This window comes from Cynocephalus volans, chromosome 6, assembly GCF_027409185.1.
Source record: "Cynocephalus volans isolate mCynVol1 chromosome 6, mCynVol1.pri, whole genome shotgun sequence".
Lineage (NCBI taxonomy): Eukaryota > Metazoa > Chordata > Mammalia > Dermoptera > Cynocephalidae > Cynocephalus > Cynocephalus volans.
In genome coordinates, this window is record NC_084465.1 from 1,095,931 (window position 1) to 1,117,997 (window position 22,067).

The 22,067-nt window shown below is 48.4% G+C and overlaps 1 protein-coding gene across 3 annotated transcripts in view; it reads left to right on the plus strand.

Moving 5' to 3' along the window:
- The window catches only part of PTPRN2 (protein tyrosine phosphatase receptor type N2), a 906,619-nt gene that overhangs the window by 273,251 nt on the left and 611,301 nt on the right, over positions 1-22,067 (plus strand). The gene's annotated exons all lie outside the window — the stretch shown is intronic.

Sequence of the window (22,067 nt, forward strand, 5' to 3'; positions counted from 1 at the left end):
AGATCGCCCTTCCCCTCTGGCACATCTCTCTCTCCTCCTGGCCCTGGAGCCTGGCTGGCATCTCTGGGTTCTCTGGCCTTGCTCTTAGCCCCCGAGTCCCACGCTCCGGGCCTTACCACGCCTGTTCGGGTGCTGTCCTTCCCCCGCCCCCTGCCCGGCCTGTAGCGCCCCCCACCTGACCCACAGCTCTGGCCACCACCGCCTACACCTGCTCTTGGTCTCACCTGAGGTCCTCCTTCCTCTTGAAACACCTCCCCTCTGCCCCGTCCACACTGGGCTCCCCCACAGCCTGCAGCAAGCGCTGAGTGTGGCGGACCGCGCTGCCGTAGCCTTGCCGTTGACACCACCTGTGCCGAGCTTCTCCAGGGCCTGCACACTCCCCGGGGCCGCTCACTCTCCGGGGCCCGCACGCTCTCCGGGGCCCGCACGCTCTCCGGGGCCCGCACGCACTCCGGGGCCCGCACGCACTCCGGGGCCCGCTCACTCTCCGGGGCCCGCTCACTCTCCAGGCCTTGCTCTGCACAAAGACCCCCTGTGTGTGTGTCTGTTTCCCTCTCCTTGTTGGTATCCATATTCCAGTTTGCATCCTTCCCCTCCCACAAACCACCAGGATTTGGAATGGACTGTGGTGCAGCATGTTAGGCTTCAGATCCGAGGCGGGCCGGCACGGGTGTTTTTGAAGGAAGGTCAGAGCCTGCATTTCTTGTCCTTGGCTCTGGGTCACTTGAGCAGGAGTGACACTTAGCAGGGCTTATTGTAAAGGGTTGCTAGTGCCACAAATGCATTTATAGCAAGAGTGGCTCCTCTATAGACGTCCCTCCCAGCCAGGACGGGGCCGGTGTCCTCAGACTCTCCGTGGGCGCACTGGACGGCATCTGGATGCTGCTGCGGACAGCGCTGGCAGGCGGTGTGGGCTCGAGGTGCGTTGGTTGAGGCAGCAGCAGGTGAACCCCTTAGTTGGGACCAGCTTCTGCTGTAGAGAAGGGGTCCCTGAAGGCAGTTATCTAATAGCCAAGCACAGGGGACTTCAGTACAGTTGACACAGTGCCTGGTGGAAGACACGTGAGGCCCTGGGCAGCACGTCCTCCCGCGCTGCTCCTCAGCTGGGCCTCCCCTCCCCGCCACGGCCCCGGCTTCTCACACCTCAGCCAGGAGGCTCTCCCCACCTCCCTCCTGTACATGCTGGTGCACTCTCAGGACGCAGTGCCCCAGGGGGACTCGAGCTCTCTTCCCTTTCCATCGAGCTCTAGTGTCTGTCGCGGCATAGCCATCCCGAACGCTCTGTTGTTTTAGTTGCGGGTCTTCCCACTAGACTATGTGTGTTTGGAACTTTGGTGAGACCACAGCGATTGCTGAAAAGATGGTGGTATTTGCTGTGTGATTAAACATGTTAGTCACAGCACACTCAGATGTGCACCAAGAGCACGGGGAGCCCTTCCTGTGATGTGCCCACAGGATGGACAGATGGCGGCATCTGTGCACGTGTGTGTACGTGCATAAGTACACACACACGTGCACACGTATGATGGGAAACTGAAGCACAGTGCTGCCGTGGTGACTTGGGGTCTTGTCCCCATAACACTCGTGGGCGGTGCCATAAGGGGAAAGTGGTGAGGGCTGGACGGTTTCCTGTGCAGTACACGCCTCCTCACTAAGCAAGGGAAGGAAGTCGGGGAGGCAGCCGAGTGTCGAGCTTCAGTCCAGAAGAGACCCCTGTGGAACCTCAGCAGTGTCTAGGAGAAATGTGGTCCCTTGGGCAGGAGGGCAGGGGGGCTCCCGGGAATGTGGACAGTGATTTGACATCCCCCCTTTGCCAGGAGTTGGCACCCCGGGATGGAGCACTGAAGGCTGAGGAGGAGAGAGCATCAGGGTGCTGGGGCAGGCAGAGGCCAAGCCGAGCTCGTGGGGACCTGGCGGCAGGCAGGAAGAATCTGGGACAACACACCGAGGTCCTGCTGCAGGGGGACGTGTCTGGGCAAATGGGGAAGGACAAAGGATTGGCCGAGATACGGCCCATGGGCTGGAAAGCATTTCAGGAAATGAGATCAAATTTGTGACTGTTGACCTGTTGAAAGAATGGGTCATCGATTCTGGTGATGCCACCAAATCCAGGCCAAAAGTCTTCACCTTTTCCCACATTTCCTTCCCGGGTTTATCTTTAAAATGATTTTCTCATCTGAGAGATTTCTCAGTTCTAGAAAGAGAAGGAATGTTTCTCCTCCACCTTGGACGTCCTAGAGTTTCATCCAGGTTATAATTCAGAAAGAATGTCCTCTTGCTTTTTGTTTCAAACGACTTCCAGAGCCACTGCCACCTGGGTCTGAAAGGCGTGAGCTCTGGTGGGAGTGGAGGGGATGGGGCAGCAGCTGACGTGAGACGTGAGAGGACGGGTGCCCGGCAGAGGGGGCCAAGGACAGGCCTCTGCAGGTCGTGCACGTGAGCCCTGACATCTGCTTTAGAACAACTGACCGGGTGCAGCATTCACATGCAGGGCGGGAGAAGGCAGACGAGGCTTCTCCATGGTGTCGGGAAATTAGACCGAGGCATGGATTTGCTGTGCGGCCTCAGAAAACCCACATCCCTGTCTTTGGAAGCTGCTGCTTAGCGCCTGCTTAGCCCACCCTGAACCCAGTGACTTCAGACAACCCCTGTTTAACTCACGGCTCTGTGGGTCAGCTGGGTGGCCTCTCTGGTCTGGCCACTGGGCTGACTTCTGGTGGAGGGGGTCAGCAGGTGGCTGGTGATCTGGCTGGGCCCCTCCCTCATGTCTGGAGGGGCAGCTGTCAGCTGGGGTGATGGGCAGTGGGGCCACTGTGTCTTGCCCGTGCAGCCTGGCTCCTGCTTCCCACACGGTGGCCTCAGAGTGCCCAAGCGTGGCGGGTAGGCAAGCCCATGCACACGTCATGGAGCCTCTGCTTGCGTTCACTTCTAAAAGTCCCCAAAAACCCTGAGTGAGAGAATTATGGTGACCAAGCCGTTACTTAACTCCAACTTTCCTGGTTTCTGAGGCACAAGGGAAAAGCCATGCTGCACATGTGTCTTTGCTTGGTCATCTTCACAGGGGCTCCATTCTTCCGTGACGTGATGTCACTGTGTCTCCCATGAAGAGATGGCATCCACATCTTCCCCTGAGTTGTGTTGGCCTGTGACTGCTTTGGCTCATGGAATGAGGCCACTGTGATGCCATCTGAGTTCTGGAGTCTAGGCTGTGAGGGGCCTTCTGACTGCCTCCTCTGCCACCGTCCTATGAGGAAGCCCATTTGGGCCACAAGCAGGGGAACCAAGACTCCCCGGCCATTGCCAGCATGAGCTGGAGGGAGGCTGCCCTGCACCCTCCAGCCCCAGACCAGCCATCGGCTGATGGCAGCGAGTCACGCGAGTGAGGCCACAGGCATGAGCAGAGTGACCGTGAGTGCCAGGCGTGGGACAGTGGAGGGTGGCAGGGTGCTGTGCCGACCCTGAGCTCTGGGGGTTTGTTATACAGAACCGGGTAACTGAAACGTGTCTCACGAGCAGTGATGCCAGTTCTTCGCAGGCACACGCCTCTCTCTGACGTTCAATTTAGAGTAAATCTGTCCTGTGGATTCTTAGGTAAAGGATGATGGTTCGCATATGGGACCCAGGCTCCACGGCACTCACCACAGGAGAAACACGGTTCTCTTGGAACGTCGTCAGGGCGGGTGTTGCAGGTTAGTTAAATAACCTCGAGAGAACCCTGGCAGCACCTCTCGGCCATGGGACATCTGGTTCTTCGTGTCACTGCTCCTGTCAAGGTGGCCAGCAGCACTCGTTGAGAAATACACCCCCAGATAACCATGTGTATCAGCCTGTGTGCAGGAATTACCTGCAGTTGTCCTTTCACCTTTGAAAGCATCTGCCAAAGATTTTGTTTTAGTTCTGTGTCATTGATGTGGAGCAGCCCCTTCTCAATAGCAACGTCGTACGTTCATTTTCTTTTTAGGACCACTTCTGATCTGAGTTGGCAAAATTAATCCTGGCGTAGAGGATACTATGTCATGGCTGTCCTACCATATTCAGTTGGTAGGGGGCATGCATCCAATTTATTGGAAGTAGAAGCTAATAACTTATATGTATGTTTAGAAAGCAAATACCTTGGGGACCCTGCCCTGTTTTACCCTCATTTAAGCTGGAATTTCAGCACCTTTAGCCTGTTGCCCGTCCGTGTTTTCTAGTGACATTGTGGAGTAGGTTTCGGAGAAACGTTAAATGTCCGGGTCTGTGCTGAGAACCGTGGTATGTGATTCAGTTCTCCGCTGGTTGTGTTGGGCCATTGAAAACTGTAATAGATAACGTTGAAGGGAAATCAGAGAAGATGTTGTGGTGGATGACGGGCTTAATTACAGGTCAACTGGAGGGAAAAACAGCTAGTCCAGGACACCCGAGTCCCACAGAGGATAACGATGCTAATGATGGTGATGGGAGAGGCAGACAGCGGGAGAGGAAGGTGGGTAGGTGGCGAGACAGAGTCGTTTTCCCGGCCCCAGACGCCCCGTCCTGCCCCAGGCGCTGCTCTGCCCGTCTCCTCTGCCCTAGTCATGAACTGAGTGGTGGGTGCCGTCTGTGAACACGCAAGGTTCTGACGCCCGCGTCTAGGCCACTTTGGGCAGGCAAGTCACTGTCCCCTCCTAGCCTGTCTGTTCTGACAGAGTGATCTGTAGCCTGGTCGCCTGGGTGATTCAACTCTCTCCTGGTTTTATAGACCCGTTCTGTACTTGTTTACCCTCCTGGGGTGGCATCATGGGCGTGCCGTGGACCGCCCTGAGCACAAGATCCTCAATCTGAGGTACAGGTGAGCGGAGGAGGCCCCGGAAGAGGATGAAGCCGGGCCCACCCCGTCACCTACTTGCTGAAGAAATACCGGCCAAATAGAGTTTTGGCACAAACTCCTGGAACGCAGCAGGCCTGGGCTGTGTTGAGGTTGTGTGGTGTGGTCCACACCCTTTATTCCGGGCAGAACACATCTGGTCCCTGGATTCCGAGGACTGAGCTTAAAGTACCGAGGACGTGGTCAGCCGGGGTCGTTTTTCATGGCTGGTGTGGTAAGTCGCAATTGGGAGAGAGCTGGTGACAACTCCGGCTGCCTCCCCCAGGGGCTGTCCACGCCAGCAGCTTCAATCTGGGTGGCTGCTTCCATCACATTTCAAAGTCAAGTTGATGGACCGCAGTGGGAAAGCCCGTAAGAATCAGTTTACACTTGAGCGTGAAGCAGCGGGGCGGACAGTGCAGAGTATCTCGCGGCAGACCCCGGGGACCCTGGAGGAGAGCCAAGACGCTCCTCCTGCAGGGAGCGCCTCCCAGGGGGCGGCCGTGAGCAGCTCAGGCTCCATCGACGGGGCCCAGCTTTCATGGAGTCACAGGCCACACGTTGAGAAATGCCTTTTTGGGAACTACAGCGACTTCCTCTTGTTCCCGCCTAGAACAATCACTGCTGTGACTCGTGAGAAGCATTTTGCCCTTCAGGGCCCTGGCTCTGCTCCTTTTCCTTGCACTGAGTCACTGTGGCCTCCGGTGAGATGCTCCGGCCTGAGCCTTCATAGCGCCTCCCTCTAGAAGATGCCACACCACAGACCCGGCTACCAAAGTCCGTCTGAGACGGCAGGGAGGGGTTTGCAGTCATTTTATTAGTTTCTGTGCAGGCAGGTTGCTACTCGGCTTGCACGTGATTTCCGCGATTTTGATCATTGACCTTCCAGATTAGCACATTCACTGGTCTGGGTGAGGCCGCTGCCCCCTCCCCTCTGAGCGCAGCATTCCACTCTCAAAGTTCCTCCGTGGATGCAGAACGTCCCTCGGGTCAGATGAAACCCCAGTGGCACCCATAGGTTCTGACGGTGGCATCCAAAATTAAACCCTCTAAGAAAACGGAGTGGGTATTGGCTATTCCACCAAGTTATTTCCTAGTGGCCCTTTTGATGAGAAGACGTAGTCATGACGCTAAGTAGTTCTGAGGATCGTCTCACGGTAGGAGGTCTCAACTGGTGGATACAGTTGAGAAGTGAGCCCAGAAAGGCAACGAGGAGACGGGAATGGGTGTCCGAGGCTGGCGATTCCACACAAGATGAACCGAGCCCCAGGGACACGGGGGCGGAACCAGCCAGTCCATGAGCAGCTGCTGCAAGCAGGGGCGGGAGGCCAAGACACCTGCACGCCCGAGGGGAACGGGGCACACGCTGCTGCAGAGTTGCAGCTTGGTGAAAACTTTGGAGCAACATCTCGCAAGGACCAAGGAGGACTGAACACCCTGAACTCCACAGAAAGCTGCGTGATGACACAGTTTTCCCATATGCTCTTTTCCTCTGCTGCCCCCAAATCCATGCCCCTGCTCCCGAGGCTGTCGTGCTGAGGCAGATTAACCTCCATTTCCAACAGGACGGTTCAGCCACGGCTCTTTAGGTGAGAATTAGCTGGAGTTGTCAATGCTTTTGTTATGATGAGGGAAGGCAGCGTCCCAGCTCCCAGTGATCACAATAGGTAGTCTTAGGCCTGGGCCCGCTTTCTCGTTAGCTTGGTCTGTCACGGGCTCTGTCCCAGGTTTTTGGTTTCTGTTGAGTTGTGGTTTGAGGGATACTGTAGAGAGGGTCACGTGCACCCCAAATACCTTTCCCAGATATGTTTGGGAGAAACTTCACCACTGGTGGTCTTTTTATGAGGGAAGTGTTGCCTTGTCTGGTTCTTTTGAAATAGCATATATTTGCATGAGTGCACGTGTATGTGTATGCATGTGTGCGTGTGCGTGTGTGGCCTGGAGTCTGCAGCAGGCTCCTGCATGTGAGGTTTGTGGGTTGCTCTGCTATTAAGCACTGGGAATAGACAGGTGCCAACCCCAAAAGAACAGGTCCTGAAAGGGGTGGGGTGGAGAAGGGGGCGTCCTAGGAAAGAAAGCACAGAAGATTAATTTTACCTCTTCTACAGCTTTCACTGGGACAAGTGCATGCCTCACATTTTCCCTGCAGCTCAGTGACTCATGTTTCTTATTTGTGTTCAGGTCTGTTTTGCTGTACGTAGCAGATATGTCCAGTAAATGAATTGCAGGGCTGAAGAAAGCTTAAATACTTTGGTTTTTCAGGCGCAAAGATAACTCCTGTTGTTCCTGTCCTGTAGGGAGTTAGAACTCATGCCCTCGCTATCCTAAATGTGGGTCAACTGCAGGTTATACTGTGCGTCTGCTGAAGAGAAAGGGATGCTTTTGGTTTGATGAGTGTGCCATGTGGTTAGAGAGTCTTTTGCCCCGTATGTATCTGAATTTCTGCAGCGTTCTTCTAAAAAACAGTTATTTTGCTCTCCTGTTGAATGATTTTTCTCACTTTCCTTTCTCTCCATTAGAGTATTTTTAAGCCCTGGACACCTTGTTGCCTGAGGAAGTCCAGATCCTGGTTTGCCTGTCTGCCACATTCTGTGGTTCTTACTAAAGACTAACGGCAGCCCTGACCCTGTTGAGGGCATAAAGACAGATTCACGTGGTGGAGCGGGGCTGTTCAGTGCCAGCTGGGTTCAGGGGTCTGTGATGTGCTCCAGAGACCTGGGGGCTGCCTGACCAGGTGGGCGGTCCAGGTGACAAGTGGGGTGGCTTCTTTGTAAAAGCAGTAGGCACAAATGTAACCACCATGATGTGTCAAGAATGGAAAAAGGAGGCTTTCAGCTAGGGTGATTGTATTAGTTCGTTTCTGTTGCTTATAACAAAATACACGGAACTGGGTGATTTATAAAGAAAATAAGACTTATTGCTTACAGTTTCAGAGGCTGGGAAGTCCGAAGTCCAGGGAACACATCCGGTGAGTGTCTGGGTGCTGGTGACAGTGACCCAGGGGTGTCACATGGCAGAAAATGGCAGAGCAGAGAGAGAGAACTTCTCATGTGCTCTCCTTTTAAAGCCATGAGAACCACCCCTGACCACCATTATTAATCTGTTCACTATGGCATGGTCCTACTATCTAATCACCTCTTCAAGGCCCCACCTTGCAATTACCATGATAGGCTTTCCCACCCTCAACAGTTACAGTGAAGATTAAGTTTTGGGGGGACATTCAACCCAAGGCAGTATTCCTTCTCTCCTTTCCAAAAAAATGCATACCCACACCTCTCCCACACCTCTCCACCCGAAATTCTACGGCTTTATCATCCTGTGGAAGGAGCAGGTTGTTAGACAGATGGACAGACTAGGTAATGGGCAGGGCCTCAGCTGCCTGCTCTGGTTGGTTCCTACTTGGTTCCGGGGCAGCTTGGGTCACTCACGTGCAGGTTCAGGTTAGTGCAAGATGAGATCGGCCTGGGTAGATCTTGGAGATTGGTCAGTACACTGGAAGAAAAGGCTCATATTTTATTTTAAATTTTCCTGGTATTAGTGCTTGATATAGTTAAAGCACTCGATTACAAAAAATGATCGTATGATTCTGATTTAGTTTGGTCCCGACAACTACCAATCCAGGAAAACCATGACCCCCCCGTATTACCTTGAGTTCCTAGTTTCATGAGAATGAGATAAGGAATTTTGGATCAAACTGATTTTTATCTAGCCAACCAAGGTTTAGGGAAGAATAATCAGGTCTCTCTAAATAAAATAGTGCTCATTTTATGATGTAGGGTCATTTTTCTTTTTTGGCAGCTGGCCAGTATGGGGATCCGAGCCCTTGATCTTGGTGTTATCAACACCCTGCTCTGAGCTAACCAGCCAGTCCGTGGGGTCGTTTTCCTAGTGTGCTGATCTGTCCCATCAGTCAGAACATCTGCAGCTTGTCTGTGTTCTGGGGTGGTTTGGATTTGGGGGTAAGAGGGATATTGGTGTCCAGGTTTTGTGCACTGTACTGCTTGTTGCTGGGGACTTGCCGTGTTATCCTGCAATTCAATCCTTGATTCATCTGGGCTGTCAAGCTCTGCCTGGTTGTTAGCATTTGGCTGTGCATGTCATGTTTTGGAATCTGTCGCGTTCCATGAGCAGGGGATGAGGGGAAGCTGGCTTCTCTGAGAGCCGTGGTGCCTGGAGACAGGCTAGCAGGACGCTTCCTGTCAAGTCCGCGATCCTTTGGAGAAACGTGTCTCTCGTTGAGAACCAGTGCAGAAACGAGGCTGAGGAACAGAGGGGTGTGGTCCCAGCTTTCAGGTGCCTCTGGAATGTGCACTATCCAACAACTTACAGATAATTTAGTAGCAATATGCTCTGCCTATGTAGAAACGCTTCCATTTCTGCAAACAAGCCTGCTGCTTTCGTCTGAGCCATCCAAATGGCGACACCACTCTCACTACCAAGAGGCACGGGGATGATTTTGTTTTTCCTCCAAGTAATTGGCACCAAGAGGTTTGCCTGAGGAGCGTGGCATGGCATGAGCTGCTGTTGCTCTGATTCTCTGCGGGGGGTGGGGGGGACACGGATGAGGTGGATCTGTCAGGCCACGGGTGCTCTGAGCGCTGGCTAATCCCACCCACTCTAAGTGGCTGGGGGCTCTGGGCTGCAGCAAACCAGAGTCGGTGTTGCCATGCCAACCAGAGAGGCAGGCTGCTCAGGCAAATGGCAAAGGGGCCTTCACTCTCCACCAACCTCTTATTTTCAGTGAAGTAGGGGCGTCGTGCAAGGGGATGGAGGCCAGAGCCGCTGGCTCTGCCGTGACCTGTCCTGAGCCCCCGGGCGCGAATCTGCTGTTGTGGTGCACGTTTCTCATCCTGCCCTTTGGGGAGCTCATTGTCCTGAACGGTGACAGGGCCTGCTTGTGCGTTTCAAACAATGGAATGGAGGTTTCAAATCCTAGTCCTGGTTTTAGAGTTTGTCATGATTCACAAACTCATATTGCTTGTTGGCCATGTTATCAAGCTGTCGTTTCTACAGCACTACACTTTCCCCCTTCCTTTAAACGCTGACCTTAACTTAATTTATGTAGGGTATTTATATTTTGCTACATGTGCCCAGAAGCTCAGGAGAAATGTGCATTTTAAATAAGTCTAGTAAATAACTCCATCGGTCTGCGAATGCACCAAGCCGAGACTATTCATTTTTAATGAATCTCAATATCACACGATCTGTCACCAGTAGCAGGTAACATCACGCAGTATCTGTGGTCACAGGTGGGGAAACCTTGCTGCTGCCAACCAGCCCTGATGTGTGTCTCAGTGACTGGAAATCACTTGAATTAAGAATTGCTTTCCAATAAAACCCTCCCCTGGTGTGTCTGTGTGCCAGGCCACCCTAGCCCCTGAGTCTGTGAGGTGGGAGGGGCAGTCCCGATGCCAGGCAAGGGGGATGACGTGGGCTGCACAGAAGGACCTGCTCTGCGCTGGCCCCAGGCCAGCTGTCTCCACGTCCACCTCATCAGTACGCTCACCTGCTGCAGGAGACGTCGTGTCTACATCTCGGGAGAAAACCACTGAGAGGGTCTGGAGGACGGTTCTCGGCAACATGGATTTGGGTGCGCAGAGTTCCATTTATGTCAATCCTTGTAAGTCCAGTCTGAAAACTTACCCCCAGCCCAGCTAATTGACGAGGCCTCTGGTTTGACTCGGGCCAGGAGCCCATGTGACTAGCGTGTAAGGAAGATGCCTTCTAGTGGTCTGATCAATAAAACCCCACAGGCTGTGATTCCGGGTCAGATGAATGGGGTACTTCCCTTGTCAATTCCATTTAATCGGCTGTGAACCGATCTGCCCGGCGAGGCTTCCGACAGTGGCACCTGCCGAGAAGCACGCCAGGTATGGTCTCTTTGGCTCTTTTGAAACAGTGTTTCTAGGCCCGGTCAGACTTCCTGTCCTGTGACTTTTCCTGTCAGGTATCATACATGTTTTGGGTGGATACAAGGAAGAGGGCCTCTGTGCTGATGACACTCAGGTGCGGGGCCAGATGTTTTATTTCATTAGAGCTCATGGCCACCTGGAGAGGCTGTCCTCTTACAGACGAGGTCACCGGAGAGATGATGTCCCTTGCCTGGATGACATAGCCGTGGGTGGTGGGCTTTGACCCAGGCCCCACTCAGGCCTGGGTTGCTCCCTCCACCTTCGCTGCATGGCACTGGGACTGTCACATTAGGGTGCATGGAGCTCAGAGGATAAGTTTAAAATCCCATTTCACACGCACACCCTTGCACGCAGGCTCACCTGAGCGTGCACACACAGCAGCGCACTCTGCAGATGTCCCACGTATGGATTTCTCCCTCATTCCATGAACACATGCAGGGCATGTTTGTGGGAATTCCTCAGCCATTTGCTTCGGTGCAGTGCCTTGACCTTTCTTCACTTTTGCTCTCTGTGTCTAATTTGGTCACTCGTGCTGCTTCCCCTCCACACGGTGAAGCATCAGCATGGATGTCAGTTTCATCTTTATGCACGTCTGAGTTCAGAAGCAAAGCCACCATGGAGGGACTCAGAGCCCAGGAGGACGTTGCCCTGGGACGACCCCAGGAAGAGCCTTCGTGTGGGGACTGAGCCCTGCCTCCCCTCCCACCTGAGCAGGAGCTGCCACGGAAGTCCTGGTTGTTTGGGGTGTGACAGCGGTGTCAGCAGGAAACGTGGGCTGTGTCCTGAAGGAGGAAGGGGGAAGGTGGGAGCAACAGGAGTGACTCTGAGAGGAGGGTCAGTGGGAGGCAGAGACTGCTGTGGAGGACCCTCGTGCTCAGTCCTACCAGGGGCTGCTGCTGAACACGTGCCGAGTCATACTCAGTACTAAGCAGAGACTTTACTTAGTGGGTGTCTACTAGTAGTTACTAGTGCTTTATATTAAACAGAGATTGTGACTTAGGAGTACTTTGTACTTAGCAGTACTTAGCACTTACTACTGAGCAGAGACTGCTGCTTAGGAAACTCCTATTTCATCATTGACTAACAGCGTTGATGGGTTTGCTGCGTTGCTCAGCAGTTTTGAGAGGTGTTGTGCATTTGCTTCCGTGCAGTCCGCCATCTGAAAACTAACCCGTGGCAGATGGAAATATTCGACGGTCTCCCCCCCACCGATGGTTACTGGGCTCACGCTTCGTTTCATTGATGGTCGAACAGTCTGCACTGGGCAGGTGCTGAGCGGCTGGTGTCAGGATATTTGACGACTGCTGCTCTGGCGCTTGTTGTCACATAAGTGCAGAACGTGGCTGAACTGGGCACCCTGGACAGTTAAAATCAAGCATACCAGAACATGAAACATATCAACATTTTCTCTTCAAAGAATTCACCTTGGAAGGCTGTCTGCTGTTGCTCAGACATTTTAAAATAATTCTGTGGGATCTTCCTTCCACCAGTAACTGGACGCAGTGCAATGTGAGCATTCTCAGTGATGGCGAATCTCTTCTTTAAGGTAGGTTGTGAGGAGATGGTGTCGAGTTGTTTGGTACCAGGTGGGATGAACAGGTTATTACATCCGAGTCAATAAGTTGATGGTCCACTTATTTCCATGTGAAAATGAACCGTGAATACAGGAGGACAAGACCAGCTTCCTGTGTGGTCTTCCTTGTAAACCGTCTTTGAAAGCGTTTCCCACGGAGACGCACAGACACCCTGAACACCGGCCCCGCCACGCACAGCTCCTGCAGATCTCAGACGTGCAGATCCCAGTACGGCCCACAGATGACGTCTCACTACTTCACAGCAGCGCGTTGGCTTCTCCTGTGCCTTGTGAACACGTGGTCAGAAACCCAGGGGCCTGTGCTGTGTGGCCCTGCCTGGTCCTGGTGCCACACATCCTGAGCAGCTGCAGGGAGGGACCGTGCCCTCTGCCCTGGGTGCAAAGGCAAGCCTGTCTGATGCCTTCCGTCTCTCCTTCCCATCGCCCTCTGAGAAAGGTTCCCTGTCAGTTTACAAGCACGTCTCTCTCTGTGAGGTCACCTCGGTGCGGCTCCCAGCTCTCCTTGGACGCCGTCGGGGGAGGCGCACGTCCACCTTCTGTGAGGGGCATCTGGAGTGGGAGCTGCTCCCATCGTCCTGTGTCATGCGTTCCCGTCCTGGATCCTGGATCTGCAGTCTGCCGCCCTCTGCACTTCCCCAGCATCTTGTGAGCTCCCGGGTCTCCCTTTCCTGTTCCTGGAAGTCTCCCTTCATCCTGTTTCTGTGACCCTGCTCGCATGTTGAAAGCAGCCACCCATGTGCAGCCTTCCCCTGGCAACAGAACGCTGGGAGCTGCTGTTTCTGACTGGCCTCCTCTGACTCACCTTTCAGTGTTACCACGTTTGCAATGAGTCAACCCTCTGCCACTCCCTTGGAGATCACGCCCTTCTCCTGCCACCAGGCACATAACCCTGGGTCTTCGGCCTTGTCCTGCTCCTCCGCTCAGCACCGATTTCCTCCTGCCCTTCCCCAGAGCTGACGGGTCCGTCCTGTCTTCTCTGCTGGGACAGATTTTTTCCTTTCCCGTCCTCTCATCTCTTTCCCCCCAACTGTCTTCCTTGCCTCTCGTTTCTCCACGAGCAGCTACTGTCTGATGAGCGTCTGCAGACACCACCTCTGTGCCCTGGCCCTGGGTGGCTCATGCAGTGGGTGCTGCAGGCCGGGGTCAGGGGTCAGGCTCTTTGACGTCACTTCCAATGCACTCATCGCCTTGGCTGGCTGGGCTTCCTCTCCCAGCGGGCCTGTCGCCTGCTGCTCAGGCTTTCAGACTGCAAGCCACCACCGTGCCCATTAATGATCAAGAAAGTGTTTTTGGGTACTAAGGCCAGAAAATGTAAGGAGTGAAATAGAAGAGAGAAAGCGCAATGAAACAGGACAGTGAACCACGACGGGCTCCCACACGCCGAGGCCTGTCTTCCATGGGTCTCCCTGTAGCAGTGTGTCTTACTCTCGCCACAATGTGAAGCCGCTGGTGTATCATGTGTGGCCTGCTCTTCGGGTCCCGTGTGTCGTCTCTCCTTGGCCTGCCCGTCCTCGTGCCTCTTCCTCGTGCCCTCTGTTCTCCTCCCGCAGCCTGTCCCTCGTCCCCCTGCCTCCAGCCCCCAGGGTCCCCTCCCTCCCCGGTTCAGCCTGGTGCAGACGCGTGGTCTCCACCTGCAGCGCTGGCTGTCCCTGCTGCTCCGCCTTTGCGACCTCCTGTCTTTCCCAGTGACCCCGCCAGTGCACCTCCCAGTTAACCCCGACACCTGGTTCTCCTTTATTCCTGCGCATGACTGACCGTTGATCTTTACCAGGTCTGCTTCTCAGACCACCCACGCCAGTGTTGAGTTCGCAGCGGTGTCATCTCTCTGACGGGCCGTCATCCAGCGCTTCCCGTCTCTGCCACCTTCAGTCCATCACTCACAGATTATGAGGATTAAATAGCAAATACTTAGCATAGCGCCTGGCTCATAGTTAAGGCTCAGTAAACAGAAACTACCAATACTTGTTAAATTTTATCGTTTTCATAATATTTTTATCCTCTTTCTAAGACACAGTTGGATAATATTTCCGTCCTACTCAGAAAGCTTTCATTGCTCCCCACTGTCCACAGAAGACGCCAGCCCTTCTTGGAGGGGTGTCACGGTGTCCCCGTGAACTGGGACACCCCCCCAACCTTGCCATCCTGCCCCCACATGGTTCCCTGCGCACACCACACAACGTCACAGCCACCTGCCCCTTTTCTCATGCTCCTCTGTTATCATGAATTTCTCCCCTAACCTGTCCCTGCTAGAATTCTAGTTACCCCACCAACCTTAATTTAAATACCACTTTTTTTCTATGAAACTTTCCTAGTTTCACCAACTCAAATTAATCTCTTTGTTTCTCTATTCCCGCAGCACTTTGCACGTAACTTTATTCTATAATTATCACACTTCCACTTGGATCTTACCTAATTATGTGTTCCCCACTGGACTCTACACCGTAACAGGACAGGAACCCGTGGCTGTCCTTGTGTTTACAAGCCTCATGTGGAGGACAGCAGTGGGTTGCATGTGTGTTACACACGTGAAGTCATACAGCGTGCAGCCTTCTGTATTGGCTCTATGTTCTCAGCAGAGTTCTCCGGACGTCGTCCAGGCTGCGGCACGTGCCCTTTTGTTGCTGAGCACTGTTCCGTGGCGTAGATGTGCCCCAGTCTAACCATTGACCTGCTGGTGGACACCTGGGTAGTTCCCAGGCTTTGGCTAGTATAAATACAACTGTGGTAAGCATCTGCGTACACACGTTTTTGTCTAAACATGTCTTCATTTCTTTGGGATAAGTGGACAGGGGTTCAATTGTTGGATTGTATGATAGTTTAGTTTTTTAAGGATCCATCAGACTGTTTTCCAGAGTGGCTGTACCACCACAAAATATAAGAGTGGTCCAGTTTCTCTGCATCCTTGCTGGAATTTGATATTGTCACGGTTTTTACTGTAGCTGTGCCGATGGTGTGCAGCCATGCCTCACTGTGGCTTAGTTTACACTCTCTGATGGCTAACGTGCTGAGCACCTTTTCATGAGCTCACTCGCCCTCGGTGTGTCCTCATTAGTAAAATGTTTCCTCATGTCTCTTGCCCATTTTCTAACTGGATATTTTCATGTTTAGTTTTGAAAGTTCTATATGTTTTCCAGACACTAGTCCTTTGTCAGATGCGTGGTTTCCAAATATTTCCTCCCACTGTACCGTCTTTTCATCCTTTTAACAAGGCCCTTCACAGAGCAAAAGTTTTTGATTTTGATAACATCCAGTTTACCAATTTTTCTTCTTATGAATGCTTGGTCTCACGTCTAAGAACTTTTTGCCTAGTGGTATGTTCCAAAGATTTTCTGTTGTTTATTTTAGCTAAAACTTTATCGTTTTGCATTTTACATCTGTGTCCCCGAGTTACTTTCTGTGTAAACTGAGTCAGGTCTAGTTCCTGTTTCCATCTACAGATGTCCAATCACTCTAGCATAATTTGTTGAAAAGGCAATTTCTCCACAAGTAAGGTGTCCCTGCACCTTTGTCAAAAATCACTTGGACACATATGTGTGGGTCTATTTCTGGGTTTTCTATTCTGTCTTACTGATCCACCAATACTACACAGTCTTTGTTACTGTATCTATGTAATAAGATTTGAAATTATGTGTAATGATTCATCCTGCTTAATTCTTCTTTTGCCAAATTGTTTTAGCCACTCTTTGCTGTTCCATGTAAACTGCTCATCTGTATCTATAAAGAATCTTGCTGGGATTTTGATAGGAATTAAACCTTTATATCAGTTTGGGGAGAACTGGCCTTTATAATAATTTGGGGAGAACTGACATCATTATGTTGAGACTTCCGATCCATAAACATGGTATGTCTGTCGTTTATTGAGATCTTCTGTTATTTTTTATCACCATTGTGTGATTTTCAGCATACAAGTCCTGTACGTGTTTTGTTAGATTTACTCGTAAGTATTTAATTTTTTGAGTGATGTTGATAGAGTTGGATGTATTGTCCCCCCAAAACTCATGCAGAAATCTGATCCCCAACATGACAGTGTTGGAAGCTGTTTGAGTCATGGGGGTGGATCCCTCACGAATGGATTAGTGCTCTCCCTGGGGGTGAAAGTCCTGAGTGAGATCTCCCTCTGTTAGTTCCCGTGACAGCTGGTTGTTTAAAAGACCCTGGCACGTCTCCCGCTCTCTCTCTTGCTTCCTCTCGCCATGTGATCTGCTTGTACACGCAGCTGCCTGCCTCTTTCTACCATGAATAGAAGCAGCCTAAGGCCCATGCCAGATGCAGCTGTCCCAGAATCATAAGCCAAATAAACTTCTGTTCCTTATAAATTACCCAGTCTCAGGTATTTCTGTTATAGCAACACAAATGGACTAATACAATTATAAATAGCATTTTATTTTTAATTTCAATGTCCATGTGTTCACTGCTGGTATATAGAAAAATGACTTATTAGTTCTGAGTGATTTTTTTGAAATTCTTCGGGATTTTCCATGTAGACGATCATGTTGTCTGGTTACAGGTACAGCTTTCTTCCTTTCTGCCTGGGATTCCTGTTATTGCCTTATCTTGCCCTATTGCACTGGCTAGAATTTCCAGCAGTACATTAAGTAAGAGCAGTGACTGGACATCCTTGTTTTTTGTTTCTGATCTTCACTGGAAAGCTTTTAGTTATACATCGTTAAGTATAGTGTTAGCCGCAGTGCTTTTGTAGTTGTTTATCATCAAGTGATGCATTCTCCTTGATTCCTGTTTCTCTGAGAGTTTTCATCATGAATGGGTGTTAAATTTTTAAGATGCCTTTTTTACATCAATTGCTGTGACCATCTGATTTTTTTTCTTCTTTAACCTATTGATATGGTGGATTACATTGACCTGTTTTGGAGCAGAGTACCAGCCTTTCACTCTTAGAAAAAGCCCTATAGCATATAATTATTTTCATAGATTGCTGGATTTTATTTTCTAATATTTTTTAAAGGACTTTTGCATCTATAGTCATGAAGGATGTTGGTCTGTAGGTTTTATTTTTATTTATTCATTTATACTGTCTTTGCTTTTTATATCAAGTTAATATTAGCTACATAAAGTAAATTGGAACTGTTTCCCTCTTTGTTTTCTGGAAGAGATTGTGTGGAATTTGTGTTAATTCTTTTTTAAGTATTTGGTAGAGTTCTCCAGTGAAACCATCTGGGCCTGGATATTTCTTTTTGGGGTGTTTTTAAATTATTAATTCAAGTTCCCTAGTAGTTAATAGGGCTTTTCAAATTACCTATTTTATATTAAATAAATCATGATAGTTTGTTTTTGGTGAACTTAGTTCATTTTATCTGTGTTGTCAAGTTTATGCATGTCGAGTTATTTATTCCCCTCTCCTTTTAATGTCTGCAAGGTCTGTAATGATATTCCCTGTTTCATTGCTTATGTTAGTAATTTGTGACTTCTCTCTCTTTTTTCTTCTTCTTTGTTAGTCTTGCTAGATAGAGGTTTGTCAATTTTACTGATATTTTCAAGGAACCAGCTCTTGTTGTCACTGATTTTCTCTATTGTTTTCTAATTTAAGTTTCATCAATTTCTTCTCCTCTCTTTATTATTTCCTTTCTTCTATTTGCTCTGGGCTTATTTTGCTCTCCTTTCATAGATTTGTGATGTACAAATTTAGACTGATTTGAGACTTTTTCTCTTTCCCAATATAAGCATTTAGTGTTAAAATTTCACTCATAGCACTGCTTTAACTGTGTGCCACAAATTTTGGTATGTTATTGTATTTTCGTTTTCATGCAGTTCAATGTATATTTTCCTCTTGGATTCTCTTTGACCCATGCATTATTTAGAAATGTGTTGTTTAACCTCCGAGTGTGGTTAGAGAACACACTCTGTATGATTTTACTTCTTTTAATTTTGCTGAGGGTTTTTTTTTATGGCCCAGGATTAAGTCTCACGTGGTATATGTTCCATGAACAAATGAAAAGAATGTGTATTCTGTTCTTGTTGGGTAGAGTGTTTATTACATCCTTTTGATTGATGGTATTGTTGAATTCTTCTCTGTCTTTGCTGATTTTCTGTTTAGTTGTTTTATCAGTTGCTAAGAAAGTGATGTTAAAACTTCCAACTATAATTGTGAATGTGTCTATTTCTCCTGTAGTTCTATCAGTTTCTGCTTTCCCATATTTAGCAGCTCTGTTGCTTGGTGCATACATATTTAGGATTGCTATGTCTTCTTGATGGATTAACCCTTTTTATCACTATGTAATTCCCCTCCCTGTTTCTAGTAATATTTTTTATTCTGAAGATTAACTTATCTGATATTAATGTATCCATTACTGCTGTCCTTTGATTAATGCTTGCATGATATATTTTTGCATATTTTTCTTTCAACCTTTCTATATCATTATATTTGAAATGAGTCTAATATAGATAGCATGTAGTTGAGTCTTTTTTAAAAAAATCTGCTCAGCCTATGTCTGTGTTTTCGTTGGCATGTTTAGTCCATTTACATTTAATGTAATATTGATATGTTAGGGCTTACACCTCCCATCTTATTTTTTTTTTTCTATTTATTCTCTCTATTTTTTGCTACTCTATTTTTACCTCCTTTCCTTTGGGTTACTTTCACATTTTTGGAAATTCATTTTAATTTATCTGTACTTTTTTCTTTGAGTGTATGTCTTTGATGGCTTTTTTTAGTAGTTGCTCTAGATATTGTATTGTGTATACATAACTTATCACAGTTTTCTGGTATCATAATTTTACCAGTTTGGGGGAAGTATAGAAACTTTATCTTCCTTGATGACACTTTACTTGTCCCCCCATTGATAAAATAATTGTTTAAATATTTCCTCTACATGCATTTATAAGGATATCAGACAATGGAATAATGCTTGATTCAATTGTCAAATGTAAAACTCAACAGAAGGAACATTTATCTTATTTTCCCATATTGTTGCTTGCTGTGTTCTTCCTTCTTTCCTGATGTTCCAAGGTTTCTTCTTTTATCATTTCCTTTCTATTTAGAGAGGTTAATTTAGAACTAAGTATTTTAGAGGAGATCTTCTGATGAAAAACTCTCTTATTTTTCCTTTATCTGAGAATATCTTGATTTCCCCTTTATTCCTGAAGGATATTTTCGTTGGTATCTGGATTGATAGATTTGTGAGATTCTGAGTCAACATTTTTTTGCTTTCAGCACTTGAAATTTTCTTGTGGCCTCTCTGGTTTCTGAGGAGAAATCCTTGTCCTTAATTGTTTCCCTTGTAGATAAGATGTCATTTTTCTTTGCCTGCTGTCAGATTTTTTCTTTGTAGGTTTTCAGAAATTTAATTATTTTGTTTTTGGAGAAGATTTGAGTTTATCCTTTTGGAGGTGTCCCAACGTTCTTGAAATTTTAGGTTTATGTCTCCTGCCAAAATTGAGAAGTTTTCTAAATGTCTTTTCAGCCCTGTCTTGTCTCTCCTCTCATTCTGAGACCCTCAGGGCATGAATGTTAGATCTCGGCTCTGGTCCCACAGTCCCTGAGACGCAATTTACTTCTGTTTTCAGACTTTTTGCACTCTGTTGTTGTCATTGGGTAATTTCTGTTGTCCTATCTTCCAGTTCACTGATTCTTTCCTCTGTACTCTCCTTCCTTCTATTATGTGCATCCACTGAGCTGTTTATTTTGGTTATTGTATTTTTAAGTTACAATATTTTCATTTGGTTCTTATTTGTATTAACTGAAACTTCTTATTTTTTCATTCGTTTTGAGTGTATTCATAATTGCTCAGTAAGGCATTTTTATCGTAAGGGCTTTATAATTTTGTCAGAAAGTTCTAGCATCTCTCTCATCCCAGTGCTGGTGTCTGTGAATTGTCTCTTTTCCACTCAGTTTGGCATCTTCTCTGTTCTTGTTATGACCAGCAATTTTCTGCTGAAGCAGGGTCACTTATGTGTTACGTTATGCAACTCTGGATCTCACCCAAACGTGTGTTTTAACTGGTTTTTCTGACACTGCTCTACCAGGGTGGAGGTGGGGGTGCCTCCATGTTATTGACAGGTGGAGGTAGAAGTCTGGGTTCCCCTAGGCCTCTGTGGACACCTGAGTGGTCTCCACTGACATTGTCGGGGCTGGGGTAGTTACCACCCCATGGGGTGAAGGTTCCAGAGCCTGACTCAGCCTTCTCTGTCACCACCTGGTGGGTGGGGGATGCCCTGCACTTGGCCTTTGTTGGCATGGCTGGGACAGGGCTGGACTGTTTCCTGTGGTGGTGTCTGAAGTTTTTCTGTCTTGCTGAGCTGCTCCTGTCTTGGTTCTCTGACTGGAGAGAGGCAGCTTTGGATGGGCTTCTTCTGTCTGTTGGTTGGTGTCACCACAGTGTCATTGGTTAGTCGGCCTCCTCCTCTCCACCCTTTACGTCTTGCACTTGTTTTATGCATGTTCAGAGTTTTTAGTTGATCTTAGTGGGAAGAGTAGGAAAAAGTATGCCTTCTCCGTCTTTTTGGAAGCTGATCCTCTCTTCGCAGGGTTTTGTTTCCTCTGCGACATGCCTCAGAGAGAAGTTCATAGGTGTGTTTAAACCGCTAGATCTGTGCATCCCCTCATTTATTTGTTTTTGTATCCAAGAGCACAGGTCCTTCCTGCTCCCAAAGAAGCTGAGACATGTGGGCTGAGGAGCACAGCATCCCTCGGACTGCCCAGTTCAGGCAGCTCTGACTAGTTGGCCAGAGGTTCTTTTGGAGGGACTGAGAACTTATCACAGACCCCTGAATTGACAGAGTTCAGACTTTTGTGCTCTTTAGGTAAATATTATTGAATTTCAGTTACTTAAATTTTACAAATGAAATTTTTTTTCATGGGAACTTCCTTTTGTCCTCTTGATTTTCTGTTTGCTGATAAATATTAATATTAAGGGCATCCTTTTTTGGAGTGGCATGGTTAATGTATGCTTATTTTCTAAATCTGCAATGCCACATGCTATGCTAACATTGCAAATGTGCTTTCACTTGAGAATACTCCTGGGAATGGACTAATAGTAGCCACATACACTTGTAATAAATAGAGAGCTTTTTAGAGTTGCTTTTGGCAAATGGAATAGACTTTCTTATTATTAAATACGTTTAATCTTAAGTAAGAGTAACAGTGACTGTGGAGACTGTTTTCCCTGCAGTGGCCTGTTCTCTAAACGTTATATTCCAAGTAGAGCTGCTGGGAATACTCGGAGGCCGTTCTGTTGGGTGAATTTTCCCATCAGCTTCCACTTTGGGTAATGCCTATTGCGCCTTCTGAGATTGAGAAATATACCAACTGTTTGAATCTTGCCATCTGTAAAATTAAAAAATTTTAGATTTGCATTTGAAAAAAATAAAGTGTGTTCATGAAAGCAGCTTATGTCTACTGAGCCCTTCTTTTAATAACAACCAAAATATGTCCTTCTCAAAAAGTTCTGGACTTCTTGTATCACACATGCACGTACACACACAAATGTACCACATGCACACAAATACACGCGTGCACACACATGCACATGTACATGCATGTTGTACACACAAGCACCGAGCTGTCCTGATTTGAAGGATTTTGGTAATGTGTTTTTGTACAGGGCATAAAAATATATCTCTGTAATTACATGATATTTAGTGATTAGATAATTATGCATAATTGCATGGGGTAGTTCTAAGTGCGAAAGTGTTACCATAAGATCTAAAATATACAAATTGCATAATAATTATTCTTGGGAGTTATTTGGTAATTCTGAGCATAATTATCATGTGATCCACT